The following is a 15,756-nucleotide window of genomic DNA, read 5'->3' as shown; positions in this document are numbered from 1 at the left end:
AGATTTAAGCTGATAGAAGAGCAACGTTGACTGAAATAACCACTCGTTACAACCGAGGTATGCAGCAAAGCATTTGTGAAGCCACAACACGCACAACCTTGAGGCGGAAGAGCTACAACAGCAGAAGACCCCACCGGGTACCACTCATCTCCACTACAAATAGGAAAAAGAGGCTACAATTTGTACGAGCTCACCAAAATTGGACTGTTGAAGACTGGAAAAATGTTGCCTGGTCTGATGAGTCTCAATTTCTGTTGAGACATTCAAATGGTAGAGTCCGAATTTGGCGTAAACAGAATGAGAACATGTATCCATCCTCTGATGGCTACTTCCAGCAGGATAATGCACCATGTCACTAAGCTCGAATAATTTCAAATTGGTTTCTTGAACATGACAATGAGTTCACTGTACTAAAATGGCCCCCACAGTCACCAGATCTCAACCCAATAGAGCATCTTTGGGATGTGGTGGAACAGGAGCTTCGTGCCCTGGATGTGCATCCCTCAAATCTCCATCAACTGCAAGATGCTATCCTATCAATATGGGCCAACATTTCTAAAGAATGCCATCAGCACCTTGTTGAATCAATGCCACGTAGAATTAAGGCAGTTCTGAAGGCAAAAGGGGGTCCAACACCATATTAGTATGGTGTTCCTAATAATTCTTTAGGTGAGTGTATATGTATGTGGCAAAACCAAGTCTCACAAAAAGTAAAAAAAATTGTCTTCAATGTTTAGGTTTGGACAAGGTTATTTGGTGACTCTGTGGCCCAACAACGATAGCATATGTGAACATAATGTCTTGAAAGGTTTTAAAGAACTTTTTCCAGAAGAATCTCTAAAGGTAAATCCGTTATTACTTACTTCACATTTCTTGTTATATTCAAATTGAAATAATTTGTAACACCATTTAAAAGCTCCTTTTAGTGGAGATGAACAAATTGATTCTGCACAGATCTGGTTCATTACAAATTACCCAAAAGGTTTGGATTTCAGAAAATCCAAAACATTTGGGACATGTCTCGCAAAAATTACTCAAAATGGTAGCCACCATATAACAAAGATCAGAAGAAGAATCACATGGCCTTGGGCGGTGTCCCAGCAGGATACCCTACACTGCCTTGCATTCAGCCTTCCCTCTAGCACAACCAATCATGAAGGACTATAGGGGTGAGGCACTGATATCTCTTGGTTAGTTATCACCACTATAAAAACAGCGGGTGGGGAAACACATAGGGGAGAGAGAAGATCAGACTCAGAATGAAAGATAGTAAAACAGAATACATATAGTGGATTAGGGGCAGTGGGTGTGTTTCTATTAGTGAGGGGAAGAGAATAGATAGATTTACAATAAATTAATATAGATATTTTAGAAAGAGATAGGAGTCAGACTCAGTCAGTGTATTAGTTAGGCAGACACAGGTAGCTATTGTTTTAAGTACTGCTACAGCCATACAATTCAATGTCTTACATTCATTTATTTGTGAATCGCCAATCTTCATAACATCATTTTCAAATCTTCTCAATGATAGCATGTTTGTATTTAAGTGACAATTATTTTTCAAAAAAGTTCTCATTTAAATTTAAATCATGGTGCTGAAAGCATGCCAATGCCTGCTAATACAAAGTCACAGACATGACATTGCAGGTTTTGTATTATTATCTCATAGTTCCAACAAAAATGTATGTATTGTTCTGCACAAACTTATAGACAGTGCAAATATAATTCAGTCTGTGTCCAAATGACAAATAAAAAAATCCTTTGAATTTAAATGTAAATTCCAGTGCTAATAGCATACCTCTGCCTGCTGTTACAGATGTCACAGCCTCGACTTCACTCATTGTTTTGCATATACCTAATTGCTAATAGTGCCAAACTAATTTTACATGCCGTTCTGCATCAAACTTATCCAACAATGACATCAACAATAAAGCCGCATGTTTGCCCAAGAAGCCCCTCTCGGCACCATGCTGAGTCAACACTCCACTACCTCTGCCAATGATACAAGGATCAAAACCAGAAGCAGCCAATACAGTTTTCTAAACATGATCACACAGTTCAATGGGTAATAATCACCTGCTGGTTCACCGTTACCTGGACCGTGCCTTTGCTCACGCAGATATCCTAAGCCCTGACCCCATGGACTTCTGGGTCAGCAGATTGGACCAGTGACAGGAACTGGCTCAGTTTGCCTTTGGTATATTGTCTTGTCCACCCTTTTGTGTATTGTCAGTGACAGTATTCAGTGTGGCAGATGATGCAAAGAAAATTGTCCTCCACAAATGTGGAAAGCTTTACATTTGTAAAATTGAATTAGACATGGAGCCATAAGGATATTTACACAAATAAATAGATCTGCCATCTAGCTATTTATAACTTACCCAAGGATGCCATTGCCTGCCTATCATGTTCCACTCTGTACTGCTGCCTCTGCCATTGCTGCATCTACTACTACTACCCCAGCAGCAGCTACTACTAGCCCTACAGAGCAGCACATCTTCTTCATTGTCCATCATCTTCTCTACTGTACTGCTGCCACTGTTACCCCTACACAGCTGCACATCCTCTGCCTTGTCTATCATGTTCCATCTTGTGTAGCTGCTTAAAATAACACAAACCTCATTGCTACTCCCCAAAAAGGAGTATTTTGTGACCACTTGTTAAAAAAGCTAGAGTTTTTTCAGATAGCATCATGCACATGCATAAGCCACTGAAGAGAGATAACTCAATATGTATCCAAACTTAGTATAATTCACTGCCTGAAAAGCATACTAAAACAAAATAATAACACTTTATTAATAAATCATATTAAAACCGTTAGGTTAAACATCAAACAGGCACAAATTCACAGTGGTATTAATACATATTTGTGTAGGTATTATAAACTGTAATTCACTGAAAAATTTACCTACTTAAAACTTAACTTTTATATTAGATATTTACTAAAATAGGTCCCACAATTAGATAAATATTGTAAATGACTGCAATTAGTTATCTGGCTAATAAACATGCATCAAAGATACATAACACCACATTCACCATATATCAAGTGTATCTCAGACCCTGCCTGAAAGCGGAGACGTCTACCACCTAAATGCGGAAGAATCACCCCCTAGAGAGCGACCCCACTTATTGGTGGCTGTCCAGGACTGCACATTACCAGCTTGAACACCAGCAAGAGCTATCTAGCTAACAGCCATTGAGCTGTATCTTTACCTTCTTCACCCCCTGATGAATCTGCCAATATCACACTGACAGAGAAAACGCATCGGGATCTTGAAATATCTGGAAATCTGGAATACATGAACTGGGAGTTATAGGGCAAGTTGTTTTTAGGGTTAGCCACCGATAAGTGGGGTCGTTCTGTGGGGGGTGATTCTTCCGCATTTAGGTGGTAGACGTCTCCGCTTTCAGGCAGGGCCTGATATGTCCCTAGAGATTCTATCTCCCACTTCTATTCCCTTATTTTCATTAGAAAATGGGAAAAAGATAACACCGCTTAAACACTTTTGGATCCCTTTTACAATGGTCAATTCTACAACTAAGATAGTTTGGATCCACCTATCAGAACCTAGACCCACCACACCAGCCTGGAGTATTTGTGCATCAAACTGTGAGTGATTATAACTAAATTCAGTGCCTGAGATACACTTATATATGGTGAATGTGGTGTTATGTATCTTTGATGCATGTTTATTAGCCAGATTACTAATTGCAGTCATTTACAATATTTATCTAATTGTGGGACCTATTTTAGTATTATACAGGCACAACCTTAAGGAATTAAACCCTGGGTCTAGGAGTGAGGTGGGATAAAGAGCAGAAATCGCCCATTCAGGGAGTGAATCAGACCACTAGTGAGTGATCCAGGTTATTAGCAAATATATAACCTAGGATGTTTCATTTTGTATTGGAAAAAATTCTAAATGTAAAGTTTTTGCAGAATCTGCTTACGCCCCGAGTCTCAGTGATGTAAAAAATATATATGCCACATTTCAAGAAGATTGGATAATATTTAGAGGTTGCACACTTTGATCAGTTTTGTAAAAGTAGGCAAAAAATAAAATTTTTCAATGTTAATTACTTTTATTGGGAAAACTAGAAATCACATACTTAAAATAATATTAAAACTAGACACTAAGATTAATAGGTAGTTTGATAGGCAAAACATGTGTTATATTAGTCAACTTTAAAGGATGCAATCCCTTCTTTTGTTAGCTTAGTGACAACTTTTCTGTAATGCTCGACTACCATCAACAAGAATTGTTTTTGTTGTTTGTCCCTGACCGATTTGTTAAACTTTTTTTATCAGAGCAATTCCTCTTTCTGCTATATCATTGACCACCTTAAGAGCGTTCACATGGCTTCTTAGAGAATCATTGCAGTATTAGGTCACGTCGTGGATCCCATAAAATTCAAAGAATGTCTTTTTTTTATTAGTAACAAAATGTCTCAGGTCTTTTCCTTCAAAAATTAGGTTTATACCCTCTAATCGTTTCATTTACTTTTACTTTGCAGGTTTCGTTTTACATTTTTTGTCATATTTTCCTGAACAGCCTGAGTAATACGTTCGTCCAAAAAAGCCAATACTACGTTTGTTTCTGACAGACACCAAAGGTGTCTCTTAGCAACTGTGAGAGCATTTTTTTTACGTCTGCATCTGGGTAAGTGCTTAGAAGCTGTAGCATATCCAAATTATTTTTGGAGCCCATCGACTTACAATTGCCTCGTGCAAAAAGCGAACATATTTGAGGCTGACAAAATGTGCAACTCGTTTCATTCCTTTCAATTGTTGTTGAGGAATATTCAACTGTTTAGTGAATTTTAAGTGCATATATTGCCTTTGCCATCCACCTAGCTTGATGCAGAGCCCCTGGGATCCTGAAACTGAAGTCGTTTTTAGACCAACCTCCTAGGTACAAGAGTGAGAGTAGTAATACAAGTAAGTAAATAACAGTGGGGCACTCTCTAAAGCAATGGGAACAGTGGGTAATGGTGCATAAATTTTTTATTAATATATCTAAAATACGTAGTTCGCCGTTAATATTTCAAGTAATTCACAATATTAATTACATAAATATAGCAGCATAGATGGTAAAATGTGCATGCTAAAACAACATTGTGAATAAATATAAGGGTAAAACACAATTAGCAATCCAACAATAAAAGTCAATCAAGAATCAATAGAAACTTTGCCTCCAAAAATATCAAGTTTCTTTAAAAAGCTCTGGATATCCACAAATGTTAATAACACTCCAATCTCGATAAATAAACTCCAATCTCAGGTCTCGAGTAATAGTGCTCCGATCTTTAGTCTCGATTAATAGTAGCTATACACAGAGCGGCGTCCCACTCCTTAGCCTGAGACAGCGGCGTCCCGCTGTAATTTCCGAAAAGCGATTGCTTAATTCTCATAGACAGTTCGATCTTACCCGGATCCCGGGTAAACGGACCCCCATGTTTGGAACATAGACTGAGACTTTCGATCAATTTTGGAGGTGAACAATTTAATGCTGTAATGATCCTGAAAACGCCAGCTGTAGGAGGTCTTTGCTGGACAGAGGAAGCTTACCTTCAGCGAGACTACGTGGACTTCCGGCGGTGGCGTGGGATTCTTTCGAAGAACAAAGCACCGATACATCCAGCAGGTGCATCGAGACGAGGGTAGGAGATTTTCTGTCGAAAACACTCCGGGTAAGATCGAACTGTATGAGAATTAAGCGATCGCTTTTCGAAAATTACAGCAGGACACCGCTGTCTCAGGCTAAGGAGAGGGATGCCGCTCTGTGTATAGCTACTATTAATCGAGACTAAAGATCGGAGCACTATTAATCGAGACCTGAGATTGGAGTTTATTTATCGAGATTGGAGTGTTATTAAAATTTGTGGATATCCAGAGCTTTTTAAAGAAACTTTTGATATTTTTGGAGGCGAAGTTTCTATTGATTCTTGATTGACTTTTATTGTTGGATTCCTAATTGTGTTTTACCCTTATATTTATTCACAATGTTGTTTTAGCATGCACATTTTACCATCTATGCTGCTATATTTATGTAATTAATATTGTGAATTACTTGAAATATTAACGGTGAACGACGTATTTTAGATATAGTAATAAAAAATTTATGCACCATTACCCACTGTTCCCATTGCTTTAGAGAGTGCCCCACAGTTATTTACTCATTACTACAACCCCTTTTCAGATTTGGTGATCTGTTAGTGGGTGCACCTCACGTTGTTCCCTGATCACTCTAGTGTGACATTCCTTTTTAATAGTAATAAAAGTGATTAATGTGTTCAACCCCTAAATATTATCCAATCTTCTTGAAATTTGGCATATATATCTTTTACATCACTGAGACTCGGGCATAAGCAGAGTCAAATGAAAATCACATCTTTTGAAAAATGAACTCTTATAAAACTGAGTCACTGTGGGCTGTTGAGGCAAATAGAAATGTAGCAATCCCTGAAGACTGTGTATCGGACCCCACAACTGTGGGTCTATAAAGGGATCACTATAAATGTATCTTAACCAACCACTGGCAGGGAATATCACCATGACAAGTGTGTTGTCTTATTAAATTAGATAGAATCAGAGCCAGTGGGTAAATATTGATGCTGATCGATTCACGTAGCATCATAGAAACATATAATGTGTTGGCAGATAAGAACCATTTGGCCCATCTAGTCTGCCCAATATACTGACTACTATGAATATCCCTTGGCCCTATCTTATATGAAGGATGGCCTTATGCCTATCCCATGCATGCTTAAACTCCTTCAATGTATTTGCAGCTATTCGATGCATCCACTACTCTCTCAGTAAAGTAATACTTCCTGATATTGCTTTTAAACCTTTGCACCTCTAATTTAAAACTATGTCCTCTTGTAGCAGTTTTTCTTCTTTTTAATATTCTCTCCTCTTTTACCTTGTTGATTCCCTTTATGTATTTAAAAGTTTCTATCATATCCCCTCTGTCTCGTCTTTCTTCCAAGCTATACATGCAATCCATGTACTAGTTTAGAAGCTCTTCTCTGAACTCTCTCCAAAGTATCAATATCCTTCTGGAGATATGGTCTCCAGTACTGAGCACAATACTCCAAATGAGGTTTCACTAGTGCTCTGTAGAACGGCATGAGCACCTCCCTCTTTCTACTGGTAATGCCTCTCCCTATACACCCAAGCATTCTGCTAGCATTTCCTGCTTCTCTATGACATTGTCTGCCTACCTTTAGGTCTTCTGAAATAATGACCCCTAAATCCCTTTCCTCAGATACTGAGGTTAGGACAGTATCAATGATTTTATATTCTACTCTTGGGTTTTTAAGCCCCAGGTGCATTATCTTGCACTTATCAACATTACATTTTAGTTGCCAGATTTCTGACCATTCCTCTAGTTTTCCTAAATCCTTTTCCATTTGGTGTATCCCTCCATGAACATCAACCAAGTTACAAATCTTTGTCTCATCAGCAAAAAGACACACCTTACCATCAAGGACTTCTGCAATTTCGAGAATAAAGAAACAATATGGGTCCCAGAACAGATCCCTGAGGTACCCCACTGGTAACAAGACCATGGTCTGAATATACTCCATTGACTACAACTAGAGTTGAGCGAACACCTGGATGTTCGGGTTCGAGAAGTTCGGCCGAACTTCCCGGAAATGTTCGGGTTCGGGATCCGAACCCGACCCGAACTTCGTCCCAAACTTTTCAGCACTAAAAAGGCTGTAAAACAGCCCAGTAAAGGGCTAGAGGGCTGCAAAAGGCAGCAAAATGTAGTTAAATCCCATGCAAACAAATGTGGATAGGGAAATGAATAAAAATAAAAATAAAATAAATAAAAATTAACCAATATCAATTGGAGAGAGGTCCCATAGCAGAGAATCAGGCTTCATGTCAGCAGAGAATCAGTCTTCATGTCATAGCAGAGAATCAGGCTTCACATCACCCAAAACTGGAACAGTCCATTGTCATATATTTAGGCCCCGGCACCCAGACAGAGGAGAGAGGTCTCATAACAGAGATTCAGGCTTCATGTCAGCAGAGAATCAGTCTTCATGTCATAGCAGAGAATCAGGCTTCACGTCACCCACCACTGGAACAGTCCATTGTCACATATTTAGGCCCAGGCACCCAGGCAGAGGAGAGAGGTCCATAACAGAGATTCAGGCTTCATGTCAGCAGAGAATCAGTCTTCATGTCATAGCAGAGAATCAGGCTTCATGTCACCCACCACTGGAACAGGCCACTGTCAGATATTTTTAGACCCCGGCACCCAGACAGAGGAGAGAGGTCCCATAACAGAGATTCAGGCTTCATGTCAGCAGAGAATCAGTCTTCATGTCATAGCAGAGAATTAGGCTTCACGTCACCCACCACTGGAACAGACCACTGTCAGATATTTTTAGGCCCCGACACCCAGACAGAGGAGAGGTTCATTCAACTTTGGGTTGCCCCGCAATATAATGGTAAAATTAAAATAAAAATAGGATTGAATGAGGAAGTGCCCTGGAGTACAATAATATATTGTTAAGGGGAGGTAGTTAATATCTAATCTGCACAAGGGATGGACAGGTCCTGTGGGATCCATGCCTGGTTAATTTTTATGAACGTCATCTTGTCCACATTGGCTGTAGACAGGCGGCTGCGTTTGTCTGTAATGACGCCGCCTGCCGTGCTGAATACACGTTCAGACAAAACGCTGGCCGCCAGGCAGGCCAGCCCCTCCAAGGCATAAAAGGCTAGCTCTGGCCACGTGGACTATTTGGAGACCCAGAAGTTGAATGGGGCCGAACCATCAGTCAGTACGTGGAGGGGTGTGCACAGGTACTGTTCCACCATGTTAGTAAAATGTTGCCTCCTGCTAACACGTTCCGTATCAGGTGGTGGTGCAGTTAGCTGTGGCGTGGTGACAAAACTTTTCCACATTTCTGCCATGCTAACCCTGCCCTCAGAGGAGCTGGACGTGACACAGCTGCGTTGGCGACCTCTTGCTCCTCCTCTGTCTTCGCCTTGGGCTTCCACTTGTTCCCCTGTGACATTTGGGAATGCTCTCAGTAGCGCGTCTACCAATGTGCGCTTGTACTTGTGCCTAATCCTATCACGCTCCAGTGCAGGAAGTAAGGTGGGCACATTGTCTTTGTACCGGGGGATCCAGCATGGTGGTTACTAAGTAGTCCGCACACGTTAAAATGTGGGCAACTCTGCTGTCGTTGCGCAGGCACTGCTGCATGTAGTCGCTCATGTGTGCCAGGCTGCCCAGAGGTAAGGACAAGCTGTCCTCTGTGGGAGGTGTATCGTCATCGTCCTCCGTTTCCCCCCAGCCACGCACCAGTGATGGGCCCGAGCTGCGTTGGGTGCCACCCCGCTGTAAACATGCTTTATCCTCATCCTCCTCCTCCTCCTCGTCCTCCAGTAGTGGGCCCTGTCTGGCCACATTTGTACCTGGCCTCTGCTGTTGCAAAAAACCTCCCTCTGAGTCACTTCGAAGAGACTGGCCTGAAAGTGCTAAAAATGACCCCTCTTCCTCCTCCTCCTCCTCCTCCTGGGCCACCTCCTCTTCCATCATCGCCCTAAGTGTTTTCTCAAGGAGACATAGAAGTGGTATTGTAACGCTGATAACGGCGTCATCGCCACTGGCCATGTTGGTGGAGTACTCGAAACAGCGCAACAGGGCACACAGATCTCGCATGGAGGCCCAGTCATTGGTGGTGAAGTGGTGCTGTTCCGCAGTGCGACTGACCCGTGCGTGCTGCAGCTGAAACTCCACTATGGCCTGCTGCTGCTCGCACAGTCTGTCCAGCATGTGCAAGGTGGAGTTCCACCTGGTGGGCACGTTGCATATGAAGCAGTGAGCGGGAAGGCCGAAGTTACGCTGTAGCGCAGACAGGCGAGCAGCGGCAGAATATGAACGCCGGAAGCGCGCACAGACGGCCCGCACTTTATGCAGCAGCTCTGACATGTCGGGGTAGTTGTGAATAAACTTCTGCACCACCAAATTCAGCACATGCGCCAGGCAAGGCATGTGTGTCAAACCGGCTAGTCCCAGAGCTGCGACGAGATTTCGCCCATTATCGCACACCACCAGGCCGGGCTTGAGGCTCACCGGCAGCAACCACTCGTCGGTCTGTTGTTCAATACCCTGCCACAACTCCTGCGCGGTGTGGGGCCTGTCCCCCAAACATATGAGTTTCAGAATGGTCTGCTGACGTTTACCCAGGGCTGTGCTGAAATTGGTGGTGCCTCTTCCTCTGAACTCTGAAAGTCAGTGGCACGACCTTCATTCCATGTGGGGTCTAGGACCTCATCGTCCCCTGCATCGTCTTCCACCCAGTCTTCCTCCCTGACCTCCTGTTCAGTCTGCACACTGCAGAAAGACGCAGCAGTTGGCACCTGTGTTTCATCATCATCAGAGACGTGCTGAGGTGGTATTCCCATGTCCTCATCATCAGGAAACATAAATGGTTGTGCGTCAGTGCATTCTATGTCTTCCACCGCTGGGGAAGGGCTAGGTGGATGCCCTTGGGAAACCCTGCCAGCAGAGTCTTCAAACAGCATAAGAGACTGCTGCATAACTTGAGGCTCAGACAGTTTCCCTGATATGCATGGGGGTCATGTGACAGACTGATGGGCTTGATTTTCAGGCGCCATCTGTGCGCTTTCTGCAGAAGACTGGGTGGGAGATAATGTGAACGTGCTGGATCCACTGTCGGCCACCCAATTGACTAATGCCTGTACCTGCTCAGGCCTTACCATCCTTAGAACGGCATTGGGCCCCACCAAATATCGCTGTAAATTCTGGCGACTACTGGGACCTGAGGTAGTTGGTTCACTAGGACGTGTGGCTGTGGCAGAACGGCCACGTCCTCTCCCAGCACTAGAGGGTCCACTAACACCACCACGACCATGTCCGCGTCCCTTACTAGATGTTTTCCTCATTGTTACCGTTTATCACAATAAGAAAAAAATTATTTGGCCCAATGTATCGAATTCAAATTCAGGCCTTTTTTTACAGGCACCTAACCCTATCTGGCTATCTATTTATGTACCGTATTACACTAATACAGGCACAGCAGTAACCACAGATTTAGCTGAATATCAATTGTAGGCCTAGTATTTAGGCCCTGGATGAAAGGTATCCTTTTACAGACAGAATTACACTTGGACCCGAACCCGAACTTTTACGTAAATGTTTGGGTTCGGGTCCATGTCACGAACACCCCAAAATTCGGTACGAACCCGAACTATAGAGTTCGGGTTCGCTCATCCCTAGTAGGGTATGATTTTAGCGGGATGAGATGACTGTTTTATTGGCACTATTTTGGGGTGCGTGTGACTTTTTGATCGCTTGCTATTACACTTTTTGTGATGTAAGGTGCCAAAAAAACGGAATTAGTCTTACCGGTAATTCAGTTTCCATGAGATCATCACGACGGCATACAAGGAGATTGACCCCTGACCTCTGTAGGGGCAGGAACAGAGAAAGGTTAAATACCCCCCTCCCACCACCAACACCAGTGTGACCCTCCAAAAGTTAAAAAAATTTAGAAATATATCTAGGGAAGGAATAACGTGCCGTCGTGATGATCTCATGGAAACTGAATTACCGGTAAGACTAATTCCGGTTTTTCCATAGCATCATTACGACGGCATACAAGGAGATATACAAAATATATCAGTTAAGGGGGGGGGACTACTGCCTGGAGGACTTTCCGTCCAAAGGACAGATCAGAGGATCTGGAAAGATCCAAGCGATAGTGTTTTATAAATGTATGGATGCTGGACCAAGTGGCAGCTTGACATATTTCTTCCAGGGAGGTGCCAGCTCGCTCTGCCTGAGAGGAAGACATGGCCCTAGTGGAATGGGCCCCAATTTAGACTGGACATGGAAGATTTTGAATTTGGTAACACAGGCAAATTATTTCCTTGATTCATCTCGTTATAGAAGATCGGGAGGCCTTCTGGCCCTTGTACTTTCCTGCAAAGAGTACTAGTAAGTTGTCAGATTTTCTGAACTTTTCGATAGCAGATATATAGTTTAGAACTGCCCATCTAACGTCCAGAGAGTGGAAGGAATACTCTCTGTCATTAGAGGGGTGTTGACAAAAGGAAGGCAGGGTAATATCCTGGCTCCAATGAAAGCTGGATACAATTTTAGGGAGAAAGCCTGGGTCGAGTCGGAGAATGATCCTATCATCCAGGACACGAAGGTAAGGTTCCCTAACGGACAGAGCCTGTAACTCGCCTAATCTGCGGGCCAAGGTTATTGCAACTAGTAAGGCGGTTTTTAGGGACAATAATTTTATTGGACAATCGGCAATGGGTTCAAATGGTGGTAGAGTGAGACCCGTAAGGACAGTATTTAAATCCCAGGAGGGGACACGGGAGGTGATTGTTGGACGAAGTCTGGTAGCTGCTCTAATGAACCTTCTGACCCAACGATGACTAGCTATATCTTGGTCGAAAAAACAACTTAGGGCTGAGATTTGGACCTTCAGGGTAGAGGGTCCAAGCCCTAGGTCGAAACCCTGTTGCAGGAAATTCAGGATTCTTTGAATGTTGGGTCTATGCAGGTGTGGAGATTTTTCGCCACTCCAGGGGCAGAAGCGCTTCCAGATTTTAGGGTAGATTGCGGATGTTACCTTTATCCTGGAGGCTCTCCAGGTAGTTATAACCTTATCTGATAAGCCCTGTCGTTTTAGAGTCTGGGTCTCAGGATCCATGCTGCTAGTTTCAGAAGCTGTGGGTTTGGGTGTAGAACCGGACCTTGATGGAATAGATCCCCTCGTATAGGAAGGGGCCAGGGATCCTGGAGGGAGTATCTCTGGAGAGATGCAAACCAGCTCCTCTTCAGCCATAGGGGAGCGATCACGAGTACTGTGGCCTTGTCCTGGCGAATTTTCGGAATTAAAGGAAGCGGAGGGAAAGCATAGCATAGCTTCCAATGCCAACGGATGGCGAAGGCGTCCAAGGAGTTAGGTCTGTCCCTAAGGTTTAAGGAACAGAATGTCTCCACCTTTGGGTTTACCCTGGTGGCAAATAGGTCCACATCGGGCATCCCCCACTTGTCTACCACCAACCTGAATTGTCTCTGAGTTTAAGGACCATTCCGTATGATCGATCCTGTGGCGGCTGAGGAAATCCGCTTCCAGGTTCAGCGTTCCCTTCAGATGAATTGCAGAGATGGAGGCCACTTTCTGCCCTGCCCATGAAAAATTTTTCATTGTCAGTGTTTGAAGAGATGCTGATCGTGTTCCCCCTTGATGGGAGAGGTAAGCGATGGCATTAGTGTTGTCTGATAGCACTCTTATATAGTGAAGACGTAGTATTCCCTCTGCTGCTTTCAATGTCTCCCAGACTGCTCTCCGTTCCCTGAAGTTTGACTACTGGGATTTAATCGATTGTGGCCAGGTGCCCTGAAAAAGATGATCCCCTACTTTTGCGCCCCAGCCCGACAGACTTGCGTCCGTTACTACTTGTATTAGGGGAGTTTCCTGCCAGGGAGCCCCTTGGGTAAGTTCTCGTGGTTCTTCCTCCAGTTTAGGGACAGAAGTACCCGAATTGGTAGGATTACTCAATGATCCAGGGAGGATTGACGCCTGTTCCAGACACCCAGGATCTAAGACAGAAGAGGTCTGAAGTGAATCTGGCACCAGGGAACTGTCGGGATACAGAATGTTAACAGACCTAGCAGATTCATTGCTTCTCTGATTGAGCATGACCTTTTCTTCTGAAAGAATTAGATTTTTTTGCTGAAGAGTCGAGATCTCGTCTTGAGGTAGGAATACCGCTTTCCTTCGGGAGTCCAGGGTCATGCCTAGAAAACGGACTTTTCTTGAGGGGGTGAGGACGGACTTGATTTCGTTTCTAATCCACCCGAGGTTGTTTAGAATGGACAGAAAATATTTCAGATCCGAGTTGATCTGATAGAGATCTTCGCTGATCAGGAGAAAGGCGTCCAAGTAGGGTTCCACCATAAGCCCCCTTCCACTGACGAAAGCAACCATCTCTACCACCCTTTGGTAAAGATCCTCGGAGCCGATGAGATCCCAAAGGGGAGGGCTTTGAACTGATAATGATGAATTTCCAGCAAAGAATAAATTTGTTTAAAGGTTTTAGGTTTATGAATGTTCGAAATGTGCCTTTTTTCCCCGACTAGGAATAATGTTGAATAGTATCCCCGGCCCCCTGTGGTGATTACATTCGTCAGATTTTGGACTCCCTGTCAAAGGTTGGGTTGAAACATGTTAGCGAAAATTTGTTTGGGGGTTTTGAAGACCACTCTATTTAATGACCTGTTCCGATTATTCTGGAGACCCAGGAATTTTTTGAAATAGATTCCCACTCTGCCAGGAAACTTAAGAGTCTTCCCCACCCCCCCCCCCCTCCGTTGTCATTGCTTGTCGGATAGTTTCTGGTGGGAAGAGGATTGACCTTTCCCTCTTCCTCCCCGGAGGAAGAGCGAAAGGGAAATCGGCGCTTGAAGGGACGACCCTCCGGAACCCCCTTTTTTTTTTTTCCTCTAGCGGCTTTTTCTAACATTTTGTCCAAGACTGGACCGAAAACGTACTCCCCGGAAAAGGGTATTGAGCAAAGTTTTTATTTTGAAGTCTTGTTCCCGGACCAGCACTTCATCCAAAGTGCCCATCTGGCCGAGTTGGAAAGCACCACATCTCTGGCGGAAAATCGAGCCGACTCAGCCTAAGCATCCGCCAGGAAGGCAGCAGCAGATTTTAAGAGAGGAAGGGAGTTGAGGATTTCTTCTCTAGACGTTTTATTCTTTATATGATCCTCTAATTTTCCCAGCCAAAGAAACATGGATCTAGCGACGGAAGTAGCCGCAATGTTAGTCTTAATATTAAACATAGCAGCCTCCCAAGATTTCCTGAGCAGGCTGTCGGCTTTACGATCCATGAAATCCTTGAGCTGGTAGGCATCCCAAATGGGAGGGATGTCATTTTGTTCACCTTAGCAACCTGTTCTGTTCTTAAAAGGAAGTAGAGACTCCCAGATGTCTTTCAGGGTCTGCCCATTCCTCCAAAATCATGTCCCTAATGTTCTCGTTTATGGGAAACACACGTGTTTTTTTTTTTGTGTTTTTTTTAACTCTTAACCCTCCAAACATTTATTCTGTATGGAGTGGATGCATTGTACTTCCTCCACACCCATTGTGGATCTGATCACTCTGAGTAGGTCGGACATATTCCATAGAGAAATAGAATCTGCGGCCACTGTCCACATAGTCCGAATTGGAGACTCTTTCCCCCTCTTCCCATGACTTGGCTGAATGGACACTCTCATCCGCTATGGCCTCAGAATCAGAAGAGGAAGGTGACCCAGCACGCTTCCTCTTGGGTTGCGGTAAATCAGAGGGCCAGAGATCGAATTTCAACCTGTATCATAGATTTAAGTTCCTCTTTCAGAGAGGGTGCTTCGTCACGTACAATGTTTGATATACAATTTTTGCAAAACTTCTTGGATAATTGTTTAGAAGATTGCCATTACAGGAGATACATCTGAGGGATATCTTGACCTCTTTTTTTTTTTTTTTTTTTTGAGTCTCCATGGACACCTGAAAGGAGGAGAAGGTTGCTATAAAGGGACGGTCAGAGGAAAGGGAGGGGGGGATCCAAAGAGCTGTATACTGGAGCCAGAGGCCTGAGGAATCCCCCAAATGTAACATCTGCACATAAAGTGGGCCTCTCGATATAGAGAGGAGACCCCAACATTATCTCCAGAGATAAGCAGTTAAA

Source organism: Bufo bufo, chromosome 5 (assembly GCF_905171765.1).
Source record: "Bufo bufo chromosome 5, aBufBuf1.1, whole genome shotgun sequence".
Lineage (NCBI taxonomy): Eukaryota > Metazoa > Chordata > Amphibia > Anura > Bufonidae > Bufo > Bufo bufo.
Note: the sequence above shows the minus strand (reverse complement) of the source record.